This window comes from Canis lupus, chromosome 33, assembly GCF_003254725.2.
Source record: "Canis lupus dingo isolate Sandy chromosome 33, ASM325472v2, whole genome shotgun sequence".
In the NCBI taxonomy this organism is placed as follows: Eukaryota; Metazoa; Chordata; class Mammalia; order Carnivora; family Canidae; genus Canis; species Canis lupus.
Genome location: NC_064275.1, coordinates 26,261,339 through 26,282,615, shown reverse-complemented (window position 1 = coordinate 26,282,615; position 21,277 = coordinate 26,261,339). Strand labels below are relative to the sequence as shown.

General features: G+C 53.6%; 1 protein-coding gene across 2 annotated transcripts in view; it reads left to right on the top strand.

Annotated features, from left to right (window-relative positions):
* Positions 1-3,004: 3,004 nt before the first annotated feature.
* Positions 3,005-21,277, top strand: part of SEMA5B (semaphorin 5B) — a 118,755-nt gene continuing 100,482 nt past the window's right edge. The window contains exon 1 of one of the 2 annotated variants that reach the window (XM_025475135.3): positions 3,005-3,157. The gene's annotated coding sequence lies outside the window, so the exon portion shown is untranslated. The remainder of the gene's footprint in view (positions 3,158-21,277) is intronic. The other variant, XM_049105465.1, reaches the window with a different exon arrangement.

Below are 21,277 nucleotides of genomic sequence, written 5' to 3'. Positions count from 1 at the left end.
TAATTCTGTATTAATTGCTGTATTTGCATTCTACTTAATTAACACTGTTCCGATAAGTAGGGAAGTGCTTCTAATAGAAGTAATTGCTGTACAGGTTATTGCAAAGGTTTTTTTTAAAGATTTTATTTATTTATTCACGAGAGACACAGAGAGGGGCAGAGACACAGGCAGAGGGAGAAGCAGGCTCCATGTAGGGAGCCCGACCTGGGACTCGATCCTGGGTCTCCAGGATCACACCCTGGGCTGAAGGCGGCGCTAAACCGCTGAGCCACCCAGGCTGCCCCCATTGCAAAGTTTTAAGGAAGGTGATAGAAGGTGATGGTGACACCATGGTGATGAGGTCAATGCTCCAGGTTTTGTTCCTAGTAAATGAGTCGGAGATTCTAACTAGGTTGGATTTGCCCAACTCGGGAGATGCCTGATGCATGTGGTGAGCCAGGCCAGTAAAGCAATTGTCCCTTCCTGAGGTTTGGACTTCTGAAGCTCTCTTTTATTGAGAGCCCTTGAGTAATCACTGTTAATCAATACAATACTGTAGGATACAATTAGGGTTAATTAGCCCAGCATCCCAAGAAGCTCTGCTCCTCTGTCTGTGTCTCCTTGGTGTCTCCCCTTCTTGGCCCCTTCTTCCCCTGGAAAGAAAGAGTCTCTGGCCTGTGTCCCCAAGACTGAGGTTTCTTTTCTTCTCTTACTGCACCAAGTCCTCTGTCATTCATTCACTCATTCATAACGTGCAGAGGGAGAGCCAGGAAGTGGCATGAAGTGATGGTGGGAAAAGCAGAAAGATAAGGCAATCAAAATATAGTGGAGAAAGAGGGAGAGTGAGAGAATGTGGTGGAGGATAAAGATGATTTTTATTACCTTTTAAGAGAGAGCTGCTGCCAGAGAACCCTCAGAAGGCATTTTGTCTACTTTCCCACCCAACAGACAAATGGAAAACTCTCAGGCTCATCCTTTTTCCCTGCAATATATGAACTATTTTCCTGTTTTTGTATTAATTAAAGTAACGTGTGTCTCTATATTGCACACATTTATATTTTTGCGATGACAAAAGCAATCTCAGGATCTGTAGGGACTGAGAATGGAGAGGTGGGGGTGGGGGAAGCAGCTCTCACAGCAGTGGAAGTGGAAGTGTCTCAGACAGAGGATCAGGAGCCCGGCCCTCACCCCAGCCTGGAGCTCTGGGAGAAGGTTTTTCCTTCTCTAGATCTCATTGTCCTTACCTATAAGATAATAGGTCTGGATCCAATGCACTGTGTTACCTCTTTCTGTTTGATTTCTACCCCTAATTAAATGGATGGGCTATCAGACTGGTATGATAGCCCCCCCCCCCCCCCACACGTTTCCTTCCTTTTTTCCTCTTCTCTGCATCCCTGTCGTCTCGTCCAGAGTGTGTCTTTCCTTTGCAAGTTCCTCCCCATTCTGCACTTTATGAGGTCTGGCATTTCTGTTGCCCTAGAAAGTCTTTATTTCTGAGATTGTGCACTGCTTCCCTTTTTACTGCATCCCATAAACTCCCTTCTTAGGATGCTTCTTTCCTTCCCAACATCCTGGCCAAAACTGCTTCTCACCTCAGTTCAGGGGTGCGTGTGTGTGGGTCTGTCTGTGTATGTAGGGAAGTGCCTCTGGGGCTCAAACCGTCTCCATTCCTCTGCTTTATCTGGGATTTCCTTTATGCAGAATTATGTTATATAAAATGATTCATTCTAATTCTTCCATTTTTGGCATACTCTGGAAAGTCTTTTAAATGCTCTCCTTCTTCCGACGCATCCATTTTTATTTCGCAGTTCTCTCTGGTTACCTCTCAAAATCACACTCCTTGAGGTTTGATTTCTCAAGTCTTTTGTCTTTATCCTTCATTCTTCCGTTTTCTTTTCTTAGGTCACCTTTTTTTTTTTTTTTTTTTTTCCTTTTAAAAATACCTTTTTCTGTTCAGCAGAGGGCTCCCTTCCCATCCCTCGTGCAGCCCGGGCAGCTCGATTCGAAGCCCCCCTCGCTCCCCCCCGGGCCCTTCTCTCCCTCCCGCTGTCCAGCCAGCAGAGACGCCTGGTACCTAAACTTGCAAACCATCACATCAGCCTGGATCGCTGTGATCCCGATGAACCTTCGCTCGCAGCGGCGAGCCCTCCTCGGGCCTCCGGGGGTCACTCACCTCCTGGACGCCCTCCCAGTGGTCCCCGGGGTTATTTTACTCCCTGCAGCCCCTGCTGCTCCTCAAATCCTGCTGTAGGGTGGGGGGGTTGCCGACCCTCGTTTACAGTCGAAGAAACTGAGGCTCGGAGGGGTTCACTCAAGGTCAGGCAGCTTGTAAAGTGAACCCTGATGCAGCCGGTGCCGGCCTCCCAGTGCAGCCCAGCAGCCTCCCCTCACTCCCTTGGAGTGCAGTTTGTTCCAGATTCCCCCCGTTTTGTACGAGAGTCCCCCCCACCCCCCACCCCCCACCCCCCACCTTTGCATCTCCAGCCCGGAAGACCGTCTCCAGCTAATAGGGCTGGGGGATTCGGAAGGCGGGTGTGGGTGGGGGAGGGAGGCTGCGCTGAGGCCCCCGGAGGGAGGCAGGAGAGAGAAGGGGTGGGGGGTGGGGGTCGCCGAGGACAATAAGGCCGGATGTGGCCACAGGCAGCAAGCGCTCCGGGCGCCCTGGGTCTCGCGGGCCCGGGGTCCGCCCGCCCCGAGACACGCTCTGGGCAGGCGGGGCCCGGGGCGCGCAGATGCTCGGCGCCCCCTCGCGCCCCGCCGTGCGCCTCGGGGCCCGGGGCTGGCGGGGGAGGCGCGGCCGCCGCAGGTCCTCTCCAGCCCCCTCCTCCTTTCGCTCCCGCTCCCTCCTCCTCCTCGCTGCCGGCTCCCAACTCCTCCCCCACCGCCCCTCCCTCGCTCCGCGGGCGCGCTCGGGCTGCTCCTCCCCGCTCTCACCCGCGCTCGGGGTCGGGAGCTAGTTGGAGCGCGGGGACCGCCGCCCGAGCCCAGCTCCGCGGAGCCGCGCGGAGGCGGGAGGAGCCCGAGCGCGGCGGGCGCGGGCCGGGGCCCCACTGCACCCGGAGCCCGCAGCCCGGGGCCGCCCTGCGCGGCCGCCCCGCTCCCGGCTCGCCTCCGCGGCTTGGCGCCGCCGGGACCGGGAGCCACGGAGAGCCGGGCACCTGCGCCCGCAGCCCCGGAGGTGAGTCCCGGGAGCCGCGGGCGTTTCCCCTGCGCGGGCTGGGGCTGCGAGTTGCAAACTTGCAGCAAGTCGGTGGGCAGCGGGGCAGGGGCCCCGGGGCGCCCGCAAGTTGGAAGCAGGTGGAGGAGGCTGCGGGCGGGAGCGGGGGGGGGGGGCCCTGCGCCTCCTCCCGGTCCTCGCCCTCCGCGGGGCCCTCGCCTGGGCCGGGGCGTCGGGGCTGCAGCGCCGATGGGGACCCGCGCGGAGATGAGCTCCGGGAGGGCCGCCGAGAGCCCGGGCGGCGCGGCGCGTGGGAGCGCGTGGGGGGCCCCTCCCCGGATCCCACCCAGACCCCGCGGAGCCCAAACTCTGCCCCGCCGGGGAGCCCCAGACGCCGCGCTCCCCCCCCCCCCGGGAGGAGGGGAGGGAGCAGGGGAGGAGGGGAGGGGAGAGCAGGGGAGAGGAGGGTCCCGCGCTCCCGCCCGGGCCGGAGCGGAGGGGTGCGGCGGCGGGAGACGGGGGATGGGGGGCGCGGAGGGCGATTCCCTGATTTATTTTTCTCATGGTAATTTGTCTTTGTGGTTGGGGCTGCGCATTCACTTTCCGCTCACGTCGTGCGGGAGCTCCGGCGCGGAGGGAGGGCGCGGGGGGCGCGGCGCTCGGGCCCGGGCAGGGATGGAGGCAGCGGAGGGGATGCGGGCCCCGCGCGGGGCGGGAGCCGGGGGGCAGGGCGCGGGGCGCGGGGGCGAGGCGGCCAGCGGAGGGGGACGGAGCCCGCGCCCCCGGCGGCCGCAAACTTTGAGCAGCGAGGAGGAGCCACCTGAAGCGCCGTTCTGGCCTCGTCCCCATCCCCCGTGCCCGGGGTCGGGAGGCTGCAGGCGCACGGGAGCCGCGGGCCCTGCGACCCTCGCCGGGCGCCCCGCGGAGGGGGCGCGGTGGGGGCGGGGGCGGGGGCGGCCCACCCTGGGGTGCGCTCCTCCCCGGCGCTGCGCCTGAGCCCGCGCAACCGGGGCCCGAGCCGGGGAGCCCGCGCGGTCCCACCTGCTCCGCCTCCAGCCCTCGCCGCCTCCTTCAGGCCCCAGCAGTTCCAGCTGCTTCCACCTTTCCCGGGCGCCCCGCTCCCCACCCTCCGCAGCCTCCCACTGGGGCCTCCTCCGCCTCTCTCCCGCGCCCTCCGGGCCCGCCTCTCCGCCCCCCCCACCCCCACTTGGCATCTTTTAGCCTATTCTTGCCCATTCTTTCCCCCTCCCTCACCTCCCGCTCTCCCCATTTCTTGTTGACCTTTAAAAGTGACCTCTCACCTTTTCTGAGCCTGGATGGGCCACCCTGGGGACGGGCCCGGGGTGGTGGTGGTGGTTGGGGAGGATCTGGAGCCTGAGACCTGGACCTCCCAACAAAGAGAACGGGGTGGACGGATTAAGGAGCAGCTTGGAAAAGCCGCCCCTATCCTGTCGGAAAGGTAGACCCCCCAAGAGGAGGAAGGGGGAGGAAATATGAAAGAGATAGGGAGTTTGCCACTTGGTCACCCAGAAGACACAATTGCCTGGGGGAGACGCGCTCAGCGGGAAGGGCTGCCTCTGGCTGCCAGGTTAGGGGGGGTGGGGGTGGGGGAGCACCTCGCGGTATCCACAACTACCAGCACCAGTGTGGGAGGCGGTGGCCAATCTTACATCTCCTTTCCGGTTCTAGGGAGTAAGTGCCAGAACCTTTCTCCTCCAGAGCTAACAGCAGTTGGCGATGTCATCACCGGGACATCAAACACTTTTTAAGTACCTACTGTGTGCCAGGCGCCAGGCCAGGTGCCCATAGATACAAAGAGGTGCGGGGCTGAGCTCATGCCCAGAGAACTGGCTAAATTCATCAGTTTCGGGGATCCCTGGGTGGCTCCGGGGTTGGGCACCTGCCTTCGGCTCAGGGCGTGATCCTGGAGACCCTGGATGAATCCCATGCAAGGCTCCCTGCATGGAGCCTGCTTCTCCCTCTGCCTGTGTCTCTGCCTCTCTCTCTCTCTGTGTCTCTCATGAATAAATCAATAAAATCTTTAAAGATAAATAAATAAGCAAACAAACAAATAAATAAATTCATCAGTTTGATCCAAAGAAGACATTTGTGTGTCTGTCTGGGGAGGGAGATAGTGAATGGAGAGGTTCATGGGCAGTACCACACATCGAGGACTTGGTGCCAAATGGCCACCCAGGGCTTAGGAGAGGACTATTTGAAGAAAGCCTCTATACTCTGGGACAGAGAGCTGGGCTTGTTGACTCTGCCCCCCTCCCCACCAGCTGCTGGAATAGAAGGGAAGGCCAGAAAGGGGTTCCCTTTCCACTTCTAGAGCCAAACCAGGAAGGCAGAGAAGCTGAGAGAGGTCCAGCCTGGCTCTGTGGACTGACCTACACTTTGGGGCTGATGGAATCATAGAAGCTTTTCTTTTCTTTCTTTTCCCCTTTTTTTTTTTTTTTTTCATAGAAGCTTCCTATCCTTGGTCTACCCTTCCTGGCTTATTTGAAAGCCCCTCTGTTCTTTACTTCTTATTGAGGCTCAAACCTGGAAGAGGGCTTGGGGATTGTCCATGTCACAAACTCTGATGCCTACAGAGGGCAGGCAGGTGACCATGGCTGTCCAACCAATGGCTGGACAACTGGATAGTCATAGCAAAATGGTCCAAATAAAATGGTCTAAACAAAAATGTGCTGCCCTTGAGCAGTCTCATGCCCTGTAATTCTAGATCAACAAATTAAGATGAAGCATTATGTCTTTGTGTGTATGTGTTATCATGTCTTCCAGTACTTTGGGGGTTGGTGGACACCACACAGCCTGATCCTACCTCTAATCTGCTGGCCTCCCAGCCCACCCTCATCCTCAGGGCCCATGAGGATTCTTCTATGACAACTTCTCTAGATGATGGGTTTCTTGAGGTCAGGGAGTCATCCGTCTTACATAAATCTGAGCACTTCACATCCACTGATGCAAGACTCCAGATGCACAGCCAGGACTGGGGCTCAGGTCTCTTCTCCCTCCCCAGATCCCCAGAAACCCAGTGAGTGTAAGCCACCTTTGTTCTTTACACAAAAGGAAGAAAATCCAACCGTGACTTTTTGCTTCTCCTAATGTAGTAGAACCTTATTCAGAGGTAGATAAGAAAAGTCTAGCAGCTCACATTTGATGTTCAGGGATCCCAAGGAATATCCAGAAAGTCCTGAGCCCTGGGTGTGGGTCTAAAAAGGGGAAGAAGAGCCCCGGCAAGGGAGGAGGGATGGCAGACATTTATAGAGGATTAGCCTGGCAGGGCTGAAGATCAGTAGGTGGAGTGTGCACACTTGGGAGGAAGATGCTGTTGTGTCCAATTATTTTGAACATTAATCATGACACTCTTGTTCTTAATCTTGGTAACCCTCCTGTATCCCACAGGGAAATTCAATGAGGTAGCAACTCAGATCTCAACCATATAATCAACCTGTTCACTACTTTCATTGAGGACTGAGGTGTAGAATGGACACAGAGGGCAAAGGACAGTTCTCTGAGTAGAAATGCATTCTACTATGGAAGCCTTAAGTGATGCCGGCCTGAGCCCCATGCCTCCAGCAGCCAGATGTTCCCTAAGATCCTCAAGTGTTGGCTTTGTTATTTCCTAGGTGCAAGGTAGAGGAGACCAACAGTGGGGGCAAATTCACATGTTCGCCATTCACTGAGCATCTACCTAATACCAGGCGTTGTGCTAGAAGTTATGGATATGATGGTGAACAAGATCTATCTCTGGCCTGAATGGAGGTGAATTGGTATGACTAGGAGGACACAATTACTCGCATCGCCTCGACTTCTATGATGGAATTTACTGTGAGGTGGTTTTTAGGTTTTATTTTTTACCCCTGTGGTTTGTCTTGGTGATCTGACCGCTAATGTAGAGTTGTCCAAAGGACTTGGAGTCCAGGGTTGTGGGAAGGGCTGAGAGGGCTAGGATCGCATCACCTCAGGTCTTCCCTCAGTTCCTCAGATTTCTCACTCATCAAGTGGGGCTGAACACCTACCTTGTTCCTGTGGTGTGCACAGGAGCAAAGCCAGGCACCCGAGGATCTGGGGATGAGAACTGTTGGGAGTGTTGGTTATTTATTCTTCAGAGTCTGAATGACCCTTTGCCTCATCCAGTCACCTACATCATTAACCTGTCTTCATTGATTGGTGACTTTGTGTGTGTGTGTGTGTGTGTGTGTATGTGTGTGTGTTGGAAATCGTTACCTGCAATGAATGACTTTCCTTCACATTCAGATCTTTGCATTGGAGTTTAGGCACCAGTAAGTTGGTCTTAAATCCATGACAAAGCTTAACTAACTTGGTCTTAAATATATGAAAAGAAGCCAAAGCAAGTGGCTTGACTGATGGAGTCATTGAATTGCCGAATGGAGCCCTGGCTTTTACAGCTTGTGTGGGCAACACCTGGATTTCACAGTGCTTTACTGTTGTGAACCTCCCTCTCGCTGACGTTCGATTTGATAACGTGGGCCTTAGCTATAGAGATGGCCCAACGATGGGCAATCTGGAAGGGGATCTTTGCGTATGCCATTCTCTGTCTCAGATGGAGGATTCTCCTCCCAAGACTTTTTTTCTGAAAAAAAAAAAAATTTTTTTTCCCCCTATAACTGGCTTGAATGCTAGAAAGTAGCAGGGAAAAATTCCAGCTGGGAGCAGAGTTCTTAAAAGGAAGCCGGGTGCTGAATGTTCCATGGCTCTGCGATGTCACTGTTCCTCCCGTCTGCTGTAGTGTTTTGCTTTAGTGAGCATGAGAGATGAAAACCGAACCTTGCAGAATGCACTCTTTAATCCTGACATTAGTCAGGGTCTTACCGATGAGAAATTACTACACATGGTAGCTTCAAAATGGAAGAAAGAAGAAGGTGGTTTCCTGTCTCATTTGCTGCTGGGCACAGTGGGGAAAGCAGGAGGGGGGGAACCCCAGGGACGGAGAACAGGCTTGGGAGGGTTTGACCTTGAGCCCACTTCCCAACAGTTGGGCTGTTGATCCGCCTCTACTCTGACTGGACACAAGAGGATAAGGATTCTGCTGGGCTGTCCCTGAGCAAATGAAAGCTCTAAAGGCAACGCTGTGCGTGCTGAGTTGTGCCATGACACTGCCCTCATTGATCTGCGTTTAATAAGGATGACTTAATCAGACTTGCACCTGGAACTCGTTTGAATTTGAAGCCTTGTCGATATTATCAGAATATCTTTGCATTTGAACCAAGAATGTCTCTGGCTGGCCTCTTCTCTGATAGGAAGGGTGGGTTCTGGAGGATGGCTGGTGACCATCTGCTCTTGTCAGTCCCCTGAGGATCAAATTGGAGAAGATAGGTTTAAGTTCCCAAAGGAGGAGTCTGGGTTAGAACTGAGGGAGTCTGCCCCCCCTTGAGCACTCCTGCCAGACCTAGAGTCCCCATCTGTGAAAACGAGGTGGTGAGATGAACCCTGAGACTTTGTGGCCCTCGAGGTCAGCAGCCTTGAGTGGAGACTGTAGTCACTTCTCGATTTTCCAGGAAGATCTCTTTTTTGTGGATCACTTGTGGAGAATGTTTAGTCTAAGACCAGCTTCCGGTTCCTCCTTGCCCCCGACTGCCAGTATGTTCACAGAGTGCATTCTCCTATTAGCCTCTGCCTGAGGCCAACGTCATTTGGAAGGTAAATCTGCTCCATATTAGGTATACGTGTGTGTGTGTAAATATACTCATACACGTCCATGTGTAAACATAGGTGCAAGGCATTGCAAAGCTGCGTTATGGTTTGATCGTCTGGCATTTTGGACTATGTGCAGCTCCGTTCATCTGCCTAGAGAGACAGTTTCTGGGAAATGGCTGGTGGGGTAGCAATTTGGATCTATCCCTACTGCCAACCCTACTGCTCCACCTGAGCCAAAGCTCCCTCCATACTGCCCTAGTCCCCTAGTCGTTGTCCTGAAGGGCCCCCAGGAGCTCCCCTTCAAGGAGTACAAAGGAGCTGCTGCAGTTGGCTCTTAATTATTCAGGGATGGATGGATCCAGTGTGTAAAGCAGCCGACCCAAGCCTGTTCTTTCCCTTCTTTTGGTGCCTGGGGTAACTCTATACCTGTCGTGAGAAGCTGGGGGAGATCTTATCATTTAATACAAACTTTTGTTTCTAGCAGCTGGTTCTCTCTGCTCCTCTTCCCTCAAGGCGCCTGGGGGAAGCCAGGAGCCCTGTGAGAGGCCTTATCCACCTTAACCAGGGTGTGTTTCTGCCCAAAAGCAGGACAGAAGAGGAAAATACCACTAGACTAACTCCAGCTTCTGTGGCGTCAGGTCCCTATAGGTTTCCTGGGATCCTGGTTTTCTTCCCACCTCCCATTTGTAGAGCCACCCGTACTTGCAGTTTATGGAGTCAGCTGGTCACCCGGGCCCTATCAGGAGTCTCAGGGGAGAGCAGTATCCTTATGGCACAAACTCCCAAACAGCCCAGCTCCCAAGAAGCACTTCTGTGAACGCCGATCAAGGCCGAGGGGCATTTCCCTGCATAGACCAGGTACCTTAGGGCCACCTGCTCCCTTTAAGTATCTCTCTAGCTTGCAGAGCAAGCCTCTCTTGACATACGGGGCCCAGTCTGGAAAGCTAGGCTCCAGTGGGCTCTGGTATTCGGGTAATAGAAGCCTGGCCCAGTTCGATGCTAATTCACTGATTTCTGTTAGAATCACCTAGAGAGCATTGAAAAAAAAAAAAAAAGAAAGAAAGAAAGAAATAGAGATGACCAGCTCCAACCTAGACCTTAATTAAGTCGGGGTCCTTGAGGGTGGAGCCTGAGCAATTGATATTTTTTTGAGCTTTCTAATATGCAGCCATGGTTGAGAGCCACTGACCTAAATCTTCTTGCCTAGGCTCCCGCTGGCCTTACGCCAATGGCATGCAGAATCTCGTTGCCCTCAGCCCTTCAAAACAGCCAGGTCCTTTCTAGTAGCTACCAGCTACAGCTCCTGGCATTCAGATCATAGCTACTGTTTCTGTTCCTGTGTTCTGAATTTAATGACTTTCTATTATAAGCTGATTGTGGGAGCACCCTTCTAGTGTAACATCATCCTGGTCATTTCTTCTTAAAACCCATTTATAAAAGTAATGCATATTCATTCAACACTGTTGCTTATTTCCTTCTAGATATATATGTAACAAAATTGTGATTGTGCTGAGGTGCTTTGTAACCAGCCCCTTTCATTTAATAACACATTATGATAATTTTCCCATATCTGTCTGAGGTATTCTCAAATGGGCTTTCTGAAGGCCGCCAGTATTCCATCATGTGGATGTGCCATAATTTATGTAATGAATCCTCTGTGGGTTGGACATCTAGGTTGTAAACCATTTTTTACTATTATAAATAATGCTGCAGTGAACATCCTTGTATATAAATCTTTGTGCCTATTGATGATTATTTCCTCAGAATAGATTTCCAGAAGGGGAGTATTTATGCTTCTTTTTAACATGGACCATCTAGACGATTTTTGACTGACTTCCTATCACAATAAACATTTTTCTTATTCAGAGCTGAAAAAGCAAACTGTTTTCACTGGACTCCTATGAGGCTTCAAGCTGGCTGCTTCACCCCACTTGACCCAAAAGTCAAAAGCTTCACCCTGACTGGGTGCCGCAGCTCCCCCTCCAGGTGTCCCACAAATTACTGCTTACCCCCTCCGGGGGAGCTCCAAGTCTCTCCTGCCCCTAACTCCCAGCATCTTCAGTTTCTTCTTTCACCTGGTTGGCTTTTTCCTCTTCACATCTCCAGCCCAGGAAGTATGGGCAAGCATTCAGTGCCTTCAAGCTATTGTTCCATTGTGGCAGCTATTATTTATTGAGCTGTTACTATGCCCCAGACAGTCTTTTAAACTTTGGATACCCATTCTCTCTTTTAATACTCAACGGGCCTTATGTGCATTTATTCTACACAAAGAGCCTGAAACCTTGAGGGACAAACCATTTGCCCAAGGTCACCCAGTTAAAACGTAGTAGAGCTGGTTTTTTTTTTTTTTTTTTTGAGCTGGGGTTTAAAGCCACGCTGTCTGACTTCAGAGCCTATCCTCTTAACTACGAATACTTTGCATACTTTGGGTGTCTGTATACGTATGTATATTTTGTCCTATCTGTGGCTTGCGGTATCACCGTGTTGTTCACAAAAGCCCTGTCAGCATCCCATGGACATAGACTGTGCCTTTCTCCAACAGAAGAGCAGTTCTCTCATACGAGTGGCTTTAGCCTTTTCACTTCCTTGATTCTGGGCTCACCCCTTCCTCCAGGGACCCCGTGCCAGAAAACATTTCTTGCTTCCTCACTGACCAGCTGCCAGGATCCCAGCATGCCTTGCAGCCTAGCGGGTCCCAGTTTGACATATCCCTATTGCAGCTTCTCCACCCAGTCAGAGCAATTTGGATGCTACTTGCCCAGTATGGCTTATAAAGCTGTCAGGGAGGCATGCTATAGTAATGATGGGGGGATAGGCAGTCTGACTTCTGTTGGACGTCAAATACAGTTTAAAGTGGAGGCCTGGATACATTTTTTGTGTACTTGCCTCTTGAACATTGCCATTGCCCAAAAGAGAGAGGAATAGCAACCAAAACTATCCTTCTGATTTGATTCTGACCATGACCAAGAGCTAGGTGATGATGTGACGGTGCTCGGATGAAAGACACCGCAGCAGCGTGGTGTTAATAACAGCCGAGGAAAGAAATGACATGGCCACAGACCTTCCCTAGGATGGAAGAAGTCTGATTTTAGGAAGCCTCAGCTTACGATTAAGGATTCCAAAAGGGAAGATGGTTTATGGCAGGTGAGATTCTGAAAAATGAAGCCTCAGAGTTTTATCTATGAGTTGGATGAAACTAGAGTAAGCAAGCTTATCAAATTTGTTGATGACAAGACTGTGATGGGCAGCTCCTATAAAAGACAGAATAAATATTCAAAATGATCTCAACAGACTGGAATGCTGGGTTTAAACCAACAAGATGAAATTTAACAGGGGCAGATGGAAAGTCACATTTAGATTGCACAAATTAATTACTCAAGTTCATGAGGGGGGTGGAGGGTGCGAGCAGACTTGATTTGGCTGAGGATCCGGAGGAAAAAATCTGAGGGGTTTAATTGTGCACAGGCTTTATAGGAACCAGCAGAGTAGACGGGCTTGCTCCAAACAGCACCGTCTTCAACGGTACTAAGAGAAGTGCAGGGACCAGATTGGGGTCATTGTGTCCTCATCTCTGGACATGGATTTTAGAGGGGACCCTGACCGACTGTAGTGTGCTCCATGGAGGGCAGCGAGCCACAGGAGGGGTTTGAGAAACCCAGCCACAAAAGATCTGGTGAAGGGAACTCTTCCACTTAGCAAGAAAACCCTGGGGGTCATGATGGTTGACTGCCAAAGAGGCAGCACTTTGATAGGAGAGAACACAGCTCATCCATTTGGGAGAACCAGAAGACTCCAGAGTAGCGAGTACAGGAAGCTGGATTTTTTCAGAATGAGCATCTTCCCAACCAGATGGGTTGTGGTGAAGCAGCACCAGCTGTCAATCTTGCTGCCCAGGACCCTGCTCAGGGACTCCCGTACTGGAGGTGGATGATCGGCCCGGTGAATCTCTATCTCTGTGTGGCTCGGAGTCCAGAGGACACCTGCTGCCTTTCCTGACTGCTCTGGAGCCGTTGTCCTCAAAATGACGTCCCCGACCAGCGGTACCAGCACCACCTGGAACCTGTTAGGAGCGCAAGTGTTCTTGGGTTGAACCCCAGACCTCCTGACTCAGTGATTCTCAGGCTGGCGCCCAGCAACCTGCCCTTTAACAAGCCCTCCAGGCCATTATGTGCGCTGAGGTCTGAGACACTACCCTAGAACCCCCCCCCCCCCCCCCGCCCCGACCCCAGGCCATTTTTTTCTGTTGCTGGGTGCTCGTGGCACTTCGACAACCCATAACACTTTACTGGGGAAATAGTGTGGAAACTTGGAAGGCATGTGGGGTTCGGGATGAGACAGCCCTGAGTTCAAACCCAACCCGACTGATTCTTGTTCCTGGGGGTTCTGTGAGCTCCATTCTCTCTCTGAGCCTTCTTTTTTTTTACTGGAAAATGAGGGAGGACTAGTTTAAGGGAGGATTAAATGACGTAGCATAACCCTTGTAGCTAGATGCTCACTATGAGTATCACGTCATACTGGGAAGGGTTTTATTGGCATAGGAGTTGGTCAGAGGGAGGCCAGGGTGCGGCCTCTATCCCCTACACCCACCAGGAGGGCACTCCTTCAGGGTTGGAGTTGGTTACCTCTGGGGCTGCCACCTTCATCCCTCCGTGGACAATGGAGAGCCACGGCCACTTTCCTTCCACCCCTATTCAGGACTGCGTCCTTGTGAGCACGAGCAGGTTCATCCTTCCAGTGGACGGGGTCTTGCCAAGCCTGATCTCTTGAGGTGTATGAGTCTAGCGTGCAGTTTGACCCACCGAGGCCATCGATGAGAGGTCTTGGGCCCGAACAGCCCTCAGCAGCCTCTAACTTTACATGGGTAAGGAGCCTGAGTTCCTGGTGTCAGCCAGGCTGGGGAATGAGTGGGCCCTTCTCGGAGCTGGAAGGTGCCAGGGTCACCTCTAGGAGTCCCTACGGGGCGGTCAGCCGGTGGCGTCTTCAGTTCTTCAGAGACACAGAGCTCGTTGCCCAGCAGGTGCCCATTCAGTTTTGGGTCGACAATGTCTAATAGAAAGCTCTTCTATTTCTCTGAGGTCTGTGTTCTCTCCCCGAGGGCTCCATCTCTTCCCACGTGGCTGTTCCAGGCAAACGCAGTCCCTTCCACGCCACAGCTTTTCAAGCATTGGGGACCAATTGCCTTCACGTCTCCCCCGCTTGCATTAGTGCTCCTCTGACTTGTCTCTTCCTCCCTGGGCACAGAACTCTGAGCATCCTCCCGCTTGTCTTAACTTGTGGTCACAAGGACCAAATCTGGCCTTCCAGGTGAGGCCCGGCCAGCCACCCTCATCAGTGCAGGCACCACAGCTTCTGTTAACGCAGCCTCAGTTCTGCGCTGGCTATTTTTGGCAGCCACGTGGCCCTGCTGACTTTTACTGAGCTTGCAGACAACCATTCCCCTCAGGTCTCTTTATTATAACTCGGAACTCAGCCCCATCTTCCAATTTTGTCTTTGTGTTGCGTTAGTTTGCTAGCGCTGCCGGAACAAAGTACCTCAAACTGGGGAGGCTTCACAAACAGAAGTCTGTTGTCTCGTGGGCAATAGAGGCCAGAAGCCTGAGATCAAGCCCTTGGCGGAGTCGGTTCCTTCTGAGGCCTGCGAGGGAGAGCTTTCCCCTAGCTTCTGGTGGTTTCCCGACAATCCTTGCCCTGCCTTGGTTTATAGAAACATCCCCCTAGTCTCTGCCTTTATCTTTGCATGGGGCTCTCCTTGTGCACCTGTCTTCAAATATCCCCCTTTGTCAGGACACCAGTCGTGTTGGATTAGGGGCCCACCCTCCTCAAGTATGACCTCATCTTCACTCATTACATCTGCAACAACCGCTTTCCAAATTAGACCACATTCGGAGGTACTGGGGACTGAAACCTGAACGTGTGGGTTTTAGAGGGACACAGTTCAGCCCAGAGCAGCGCTGTGGCCTTTTTGTTCTTATGTTTGGGACTCTACCTTTTTCCCTAATTCATTTCATCTTGTCTACGTTCAGTCCATCCCTCTAGCCCACTAAAATATTTCAGATTCTAAAAATAAAATAAGATAAATAAATAAAATAAAATAAAATAAAATAAAATAAAATAAAATATTTTAGATTCTGGGGGGTGCCTGGCTGGCTTTGTTGGCGGAGCACACGACTCTTGATCTTGAGGCCGTGAGTTTGAGCCCCCAGTTGGGTGTAGAGATGGCTTAAAAATAAAATCTTAGGGATGCCTGGGTGGCTCAGCGGTTGAGCATCTGCCTTCAGCTCGGAGTGTGATCCGGGATCCAGGATCAAGTCCCACATCAGGCTCCCCTTGAGAAGCCTGCTTCTCCCTCTGCCTGTGTCTCTGCATCTCTCTCTGTGTGTCTCTCATGAATAAATAAATAAATCTTTAAAAAAATTAAATAATATTTAAAAACAGGTATTTCAGGGGCATCTGGGTGGCTCAGTCAGTTAGGCGTCTGCCTTTGGCTTGGGTCATGATCACAGGGTCCTGGGATTGAGCCCTGCATTGAGCTCCCTGGGGAGCTCAGTGGGGAGTCTACTCCCTCTCCCTCTGCTTCTTCCCTTGCTTGTGCTCTCTTCTCTCTCTCTCTCTCTCTCTCAAATAAATAAATATTTTTTTTAAGAAAAGGAAACAAATGTTTCCGATTCTGTCTCTGACATCCAATATATCTGCTAATAGCTCCCACCTTCAAATGCTTCCCAACTATTGGTCCAAGGAACTGATAAGATCTTGAATGCAGTGGGATGATTCAGAGCCCTACATGCACCTGGATGCTTCCATCTACAGGGACTTGATCCATTGGCAAGCACCCTTGGATATGATTGCTCAGCCAGCTCCATGCCCTACTAATTTTCCCACCTTTTAGCTTCCTTTCTCTAGCTTATATGCAACGATTTCATGAAGAGATTGTCAAATGGTTTCGAGATCAGCTATAGCAGCAAACCCCATTTCCCTCACCTACCAGCCTGGTGACCCCGTCAGCAGAGAAGATGGGCTTTGCCTGACAGGACTTTATTGCTGAACACACACTGCCTGCCCGTGATCTCAGCCGCCTTTCCCAAGTGCCCACCACCCCTCGTTTACAGTCTTTTCAGGAATTTTTCCCGGGCAGCAGAGTGAGTTTCCTTCTGTGTGGTTTGCAAAAACCACCCCAGACCCGTTTCTAGAAGCGCCTCTCGTGCTTGCCAGGATGCTGTCAGGATCGCTGTGAGATCCCCGCAGCTGCTCGGAGCCCCATCTGCATGCACCCTGGGTGCGCGGCTGGGCCGAGTGGCTCAGACGCACGCGCAGCAGCTGGTGCTCTTACAGCCTGCGTACCAGCCTCCAGCTTGGGCCTCCTGTGCCCAGGCTCCTCTCGCCCTTGCCTTGCCCCGGGGTCCCGCGCCCTGATGGAGAAGACCGAGCAAAGCTGCAGGAGGAGCTGAAGGCCCGCCAGGGAAGCCCCCAAACCTGTGGACCCCAGATTAGTTCCCTCGGCCTTCGTTCCCCTTCGGCTCTTCCCCTTCCCCGGTTCATCTCATGTCCTATGACCTCTCCTTCTCTTTTTCCTGTTCCTGCTCTTCGACTCCCTGAGGGTGAGCCACAGGGAAGGTGAGATGTGCATCAGGAGCTGGCCCACCTGGGCCGGGGCCTGGCTGAGGTGTCTGGTGCGGAGGGCAGCCCGGGGCCACGCAGCAGGGCTCCGGTCCTGGCTCTCCGGGTTACCCGGTTACCCGTTACCCGCAGAGTGACTCGGGCGGAGGATTTCTCCTCCCCGAGGCTCGCTTCCTCGGCTGTAAGGTGGCCCTAACACCCGCTCCAGAGGGCGATGGGGGGAAGTGATTTAAAGAGCTCCTTTTAGTGAGGCAAGACATCTAGAAGAGTCCCTGGGGGCTACGGGGAGGAGGCTTGCGGGGGAGCTGGCGGAGGATGCGGTGGGGACGGGGGCCCCTGGGGAGGAGGCAAGGTCACAGGCTGGGCCCAGCACGGGGGTGTCGGCCGTGACTCTGGGATGGGAGAAGGAGTCTGAGACAAAGGGGGAAGGGAGAAGCCCTAGGATTCTGAGCAATTTGTGGAAGAGGACGTGGGCGTTAAGAGGATTTCCTAGAGTTTACTGAGAGCTTACATTGTGCCAGGCCATTTAAGAAGCTGTTTTCTGTATTTTAGCTCACGAAAGCCCTAAGAGTAGGAATGGCATTATTACCCCCATTTTACAGATGGGCTGACTGAGATAGGGAGGTACTGGGTAGCTCTGGTATAGACAGAGAGAGGCAGAGACACAGGCAGAGGGAGAAGCAGGCTCCACGCAGGGAGCCCGACGTGGGACCCGATCCTGGAACCCCAGGATCACGCCCAGGGCCGAAGGCAGGCGCCAAACTGCTGAGCCACCCAGGCGTCCCTACTGGGTAGCTCTTCAGCCAAGCCAGGCTTCCAACCCAGGTGGGCCTGCTACCTCCTAGCTGGCTCTCTGGTCCATCCAGCCAACATGCTTTTCCATTGCCCACTCCCCGTCAGCCCTCATCCCCGGCTGGATCCTCCTGTAGGATCCTCGCACCATCTCCTCTTCATGGTGGTGGGGTGGGGCGCAAGGCCCTGGCCTTCTCTAAAGACACTTCTCAGGGCACCTTCCTGAAGCCCTAACTCACATCCACGTCAGTTCTCCCCATTCCCAGCGTCGATCTGTAGCAGGATAGATTTACGTTAGACTACAGGGCGAACTTCCCAAGGGTGAGTTGCAAGAGCAGTGGACAGCAGCTAGTTGCAGGCGACTCTGGCATGACTTAGCTGAGGTCCCGAGGGCTGAGGAGGAGCGCGGAAGAGGAAGAGGACCGGCCTTCTGAGTGGATGGTTCTGGATGCTGGAGCAGCGGCGGTGATGAGGGGCTCCTCTTGGCAAGACGGCTGCCGCCCGCTCGTAATTAACCCATGGCTTTAATTACACTTCGCAGCCCGGTCCTGCTGAGAGAGAGGATTGCTTTGAGATTGTCGCGCTGGGCTAAATGTCTGGAGCAGTTTCCACTTCACCAACTCCTCTCCTTGAGATGGCAGGACCAGGGGGGACGGCTTTGCGTGGGCCCGGGCCTGGGGGATAGGAATGGTGGGCATGCTTGTGACTGCCACCTGCCCTGCTCTGCCCGGGTCGCATGTCTGGGGAAACCTCTCCGACTGTGAATTAGGCTTCTGCTGGCGCTTTGGTGCTGTGGCCTCCCAGGGACTCTGAAAGCAGGAAGCGGGGAGCACAGTGAGAAGGCCCGGCTAGTCCTCGGGGTGGATGGATGCCTTCAGCCCCAGGGACTCATTGTGGCGGGATCTGCTTCATATTCTCAAAGAATAACCCCAGCGTGCGGGAGCCTACTATGGGCCAGTCTGTCACTTAGGTCTCCGGGAGGGCCATAACGGAGGGGGTTAGCTCCTGCTTTACGCAGGACAGAAGGACCTCAGGGAGGTCAAGAAACTTACCGACCATCGCACAATATAGAGGTGAGGTGGAGAAAGGATTTAATCCCAGGCCCCAGTGAACCCAGAGCAAGGGCTCTTTCCACCTGACAATGGGCCTCTCCCAGTAGCTGGTGGCCTCTCCCAGTAGCGTCTCCTGTAGACCAGGAGTGCAGGGAAATGTGCTTGGCAGTGGAGGGAGATAGGAAACCAGGGCGTTCAAATATTTGGCGCATGCAGTGTTTTCCGCTGCAATGTTGTGCATGAGTGCTTACTGCTGGGAAGCCGGGGGCTCTGGGTCTCTCTGGGTCATTCTGTGTCCCGAGGAGGTAATGAGGAAGCTTTATGGGAAGCCATCCTACTCTCCCACAGCACAGCCATGGCCTCCCTCCCACCGACTCTCTCTTTCTCCCTCACTCCCAACCCCTAGCCCTGTGCTGGTTCTCAGGCTGTCCGTCTCCTATGACTTCCCTGGGGCAGCTACCTGGGTGCCATCCTGAGCCCTCTAGTGACCACTCCCAGGCCTGCATCTTTGCCAAGAGCCAACGTCCTCGGTACTTCCTGAGCCTCCAGGATCGAACCCTCGGGCCTGACTCACAGGCTGTGTATGTGTGCACGTGTTGGGGGATCATTTCACAGAGGCCTCGGGTAGACTCTGCTGCCCCGTGGAGGCCCTTCCTCCCATCCGAGTCAGAATTCATATCCCCATGGTTCTTGGGCAAAACTCTAAACTCCATCTCCTGTCCTCATAGATGTCCCACACTGCCCTATGTGGGACCTGCACAGCCCTGCGCTTGCTCAGGTGTGACAAGGAGACTAGACCAGGGGGACCGTGTCTTGGATGCTCAATGTGCCTGGCACTCTGCTCTCTAAATTACCAGGGGACTGTCCCAAGAGTTGTTTCCTCATCGTTTGAATGGGGAAACTAAGGCTCTGGATAGTTCGGTAACTGACCCCAGGTCAATGTCTCTACCTTACTGACTCCCTTTGTTCCCTGGCAGCCCTGGCAGTGGAGGGCTTGCAAGAGAAAGAGGCTCAGCAGCTCAGAGACTACCACCCGCCCTCCTCTCAGTGTATTCAGCAATTGGCTTTGGGCCTGCCCCCTGGAGGCTGGGCTCCCAGGACAGAGTGCCTGGATATTCAGCCCAAATCACACCCCGTCTTGGAGATTCAGGGTGGTGAGGCTGGGGGCGCACAGCAGGGGGCATTTGGAGAGGCTCACATCTCAGAAGCACTGATAGAAATCCAGCTCCACTCACCACAGGTCTCGGATGATCTTCCTGTGTTAGAAGGACCGGTTCTGTGGGCCTGACACAAGCTGGCACCTTCATGAGGGTGTGAAGGTCAGTGGGAGGGAGGCCCGGCTTCGGACGCCGGGTGGTCTTCGTGCGTGGACGATCCGTCCTTGCAGGCACGAAGGAAACTGAGATTTCTCCCGCTGGGTTTGCTCTGATGGGACTGTGCCAAGTTGTCCCTGGTTCTAAACTCAAGACCTTGTGCAGAGCTTACATTGTGGCTACAGATGTCAGAGAGAGCCGACGGCTTGGAAGGACCGGGCGGGCATGTAGTGCAGGCAGCAGGAGCTGGGGCGTGGGGGTTGCGGTGGTTCTGGAGTTCCAGCCGGGCCAGGCCTCCGCATTGAGCCACCGTGGACGTGGCTGAAAGATGGGCCTCTCTGGCTCTGGGGAGGAACACGCTTCTCCGGTTCTCAGCATCTGGCAGTGATGTTTACATTCAAAGCGAGAGGCGGGAAACCAGGGATACCCGGCCTGCCTAGGCGGGGATGCTGAGATGGGAGGAAATGGCAGGATCCAAGTGTCAGGATCGCTGCAGCCTGGACACCCCATGTGCAGGCCCACATGCAGCAGAGAAGAGCCAGGGAGGGGAAGAGAAGGTGGAGGCTGGCAGCGGTGCCCGGGATGGAGCTGGGCGCCTTGGTGCCACCTGCTTGGTTCTCTGGACTGTGACAGCTGTCAGCGCAGCACAACACAGGGACCTTCTCTGAGGCCACAGACTTGACCCCCGACCCGTCCTATTAACCTCTTCCGTTCCACCTTGAACTGACCGACTGTCCAATAATGAGGAATGTTGACCTGAGCACCCGTCTTGCACCAGGACTGTGCTGGATGCTTGAGAGATCGGAGGGGTAGCTGTTGCCTTCTAGGGGGGTGGGGGTGACAGTTCCAGGCAAGGGCAAGAAGGCTTAGCTGGCGTCGCCCACACCCGTGCCTGCCCTGCGGCGCTAAGTTCCCAGGAACTGGCGGGGTCACTCACTGGCTCCATATAGTCTCAGGTAACTCACCCTCACCTGCTCTGGGCAAAACGAAGAGGACGAAAGCCATGTTTTGAAGGGGTGCCTCTCTGTTGCCGGAGAGCATCCACACCCGAAGTTTCTTCTCCAGGCAACTGAAACTTCCCTTTACCGGAGTCTCTGCGGGACACGGCTCTAATTGCTTCCTACGTTATCCCGGTTGATTCTTACACCAAAAAACAAACAATTCGGAGTTCGGTGCTGTGATACTCATTTTAGAAATGAAGAGGGGAGGGGCAGCCCCGGTGGCTCAACGGTTTAGCGCCGCCTTCGGCCCAGGGCACGATCCTAGAGACCTGGGATCGAGTCCCATGTCGGGCTCCCTGCGTGGAGCCTGCTTCTCCCTCTGCCTGGGTCTCTGCCTCGCTCTCTGTGTCTCTCATGAATAAATAAATAAAATGTAAAAAAAAAAAAAAAATGAAGAGGGGAGCCCAGGTGGCACAGTCGGTTAAGCGTCCCACTCTTGTTTCGGCTCAGGTTCTGATCTCAGGGTCGTGGGATCGAGCCCTGTGTTGGTTTCTGTGCTCAGCATGGAATCTGCTTGGGATTCTCTGTCTCCCTCTCCCTCTGCATCCCCTCCCCCCCCACTCATGCTCTTTCTCTTTCTCTTTAAAATAAATAAATAAATAAATCTCTAAAGGAAGGTAGTTGCACTGCCATCGACTAAGAGGCAGTTTCAGATCCTTGTTTCCAGTTCCAAACTCCATGTGTCCCTTCACACCACATGGTGTC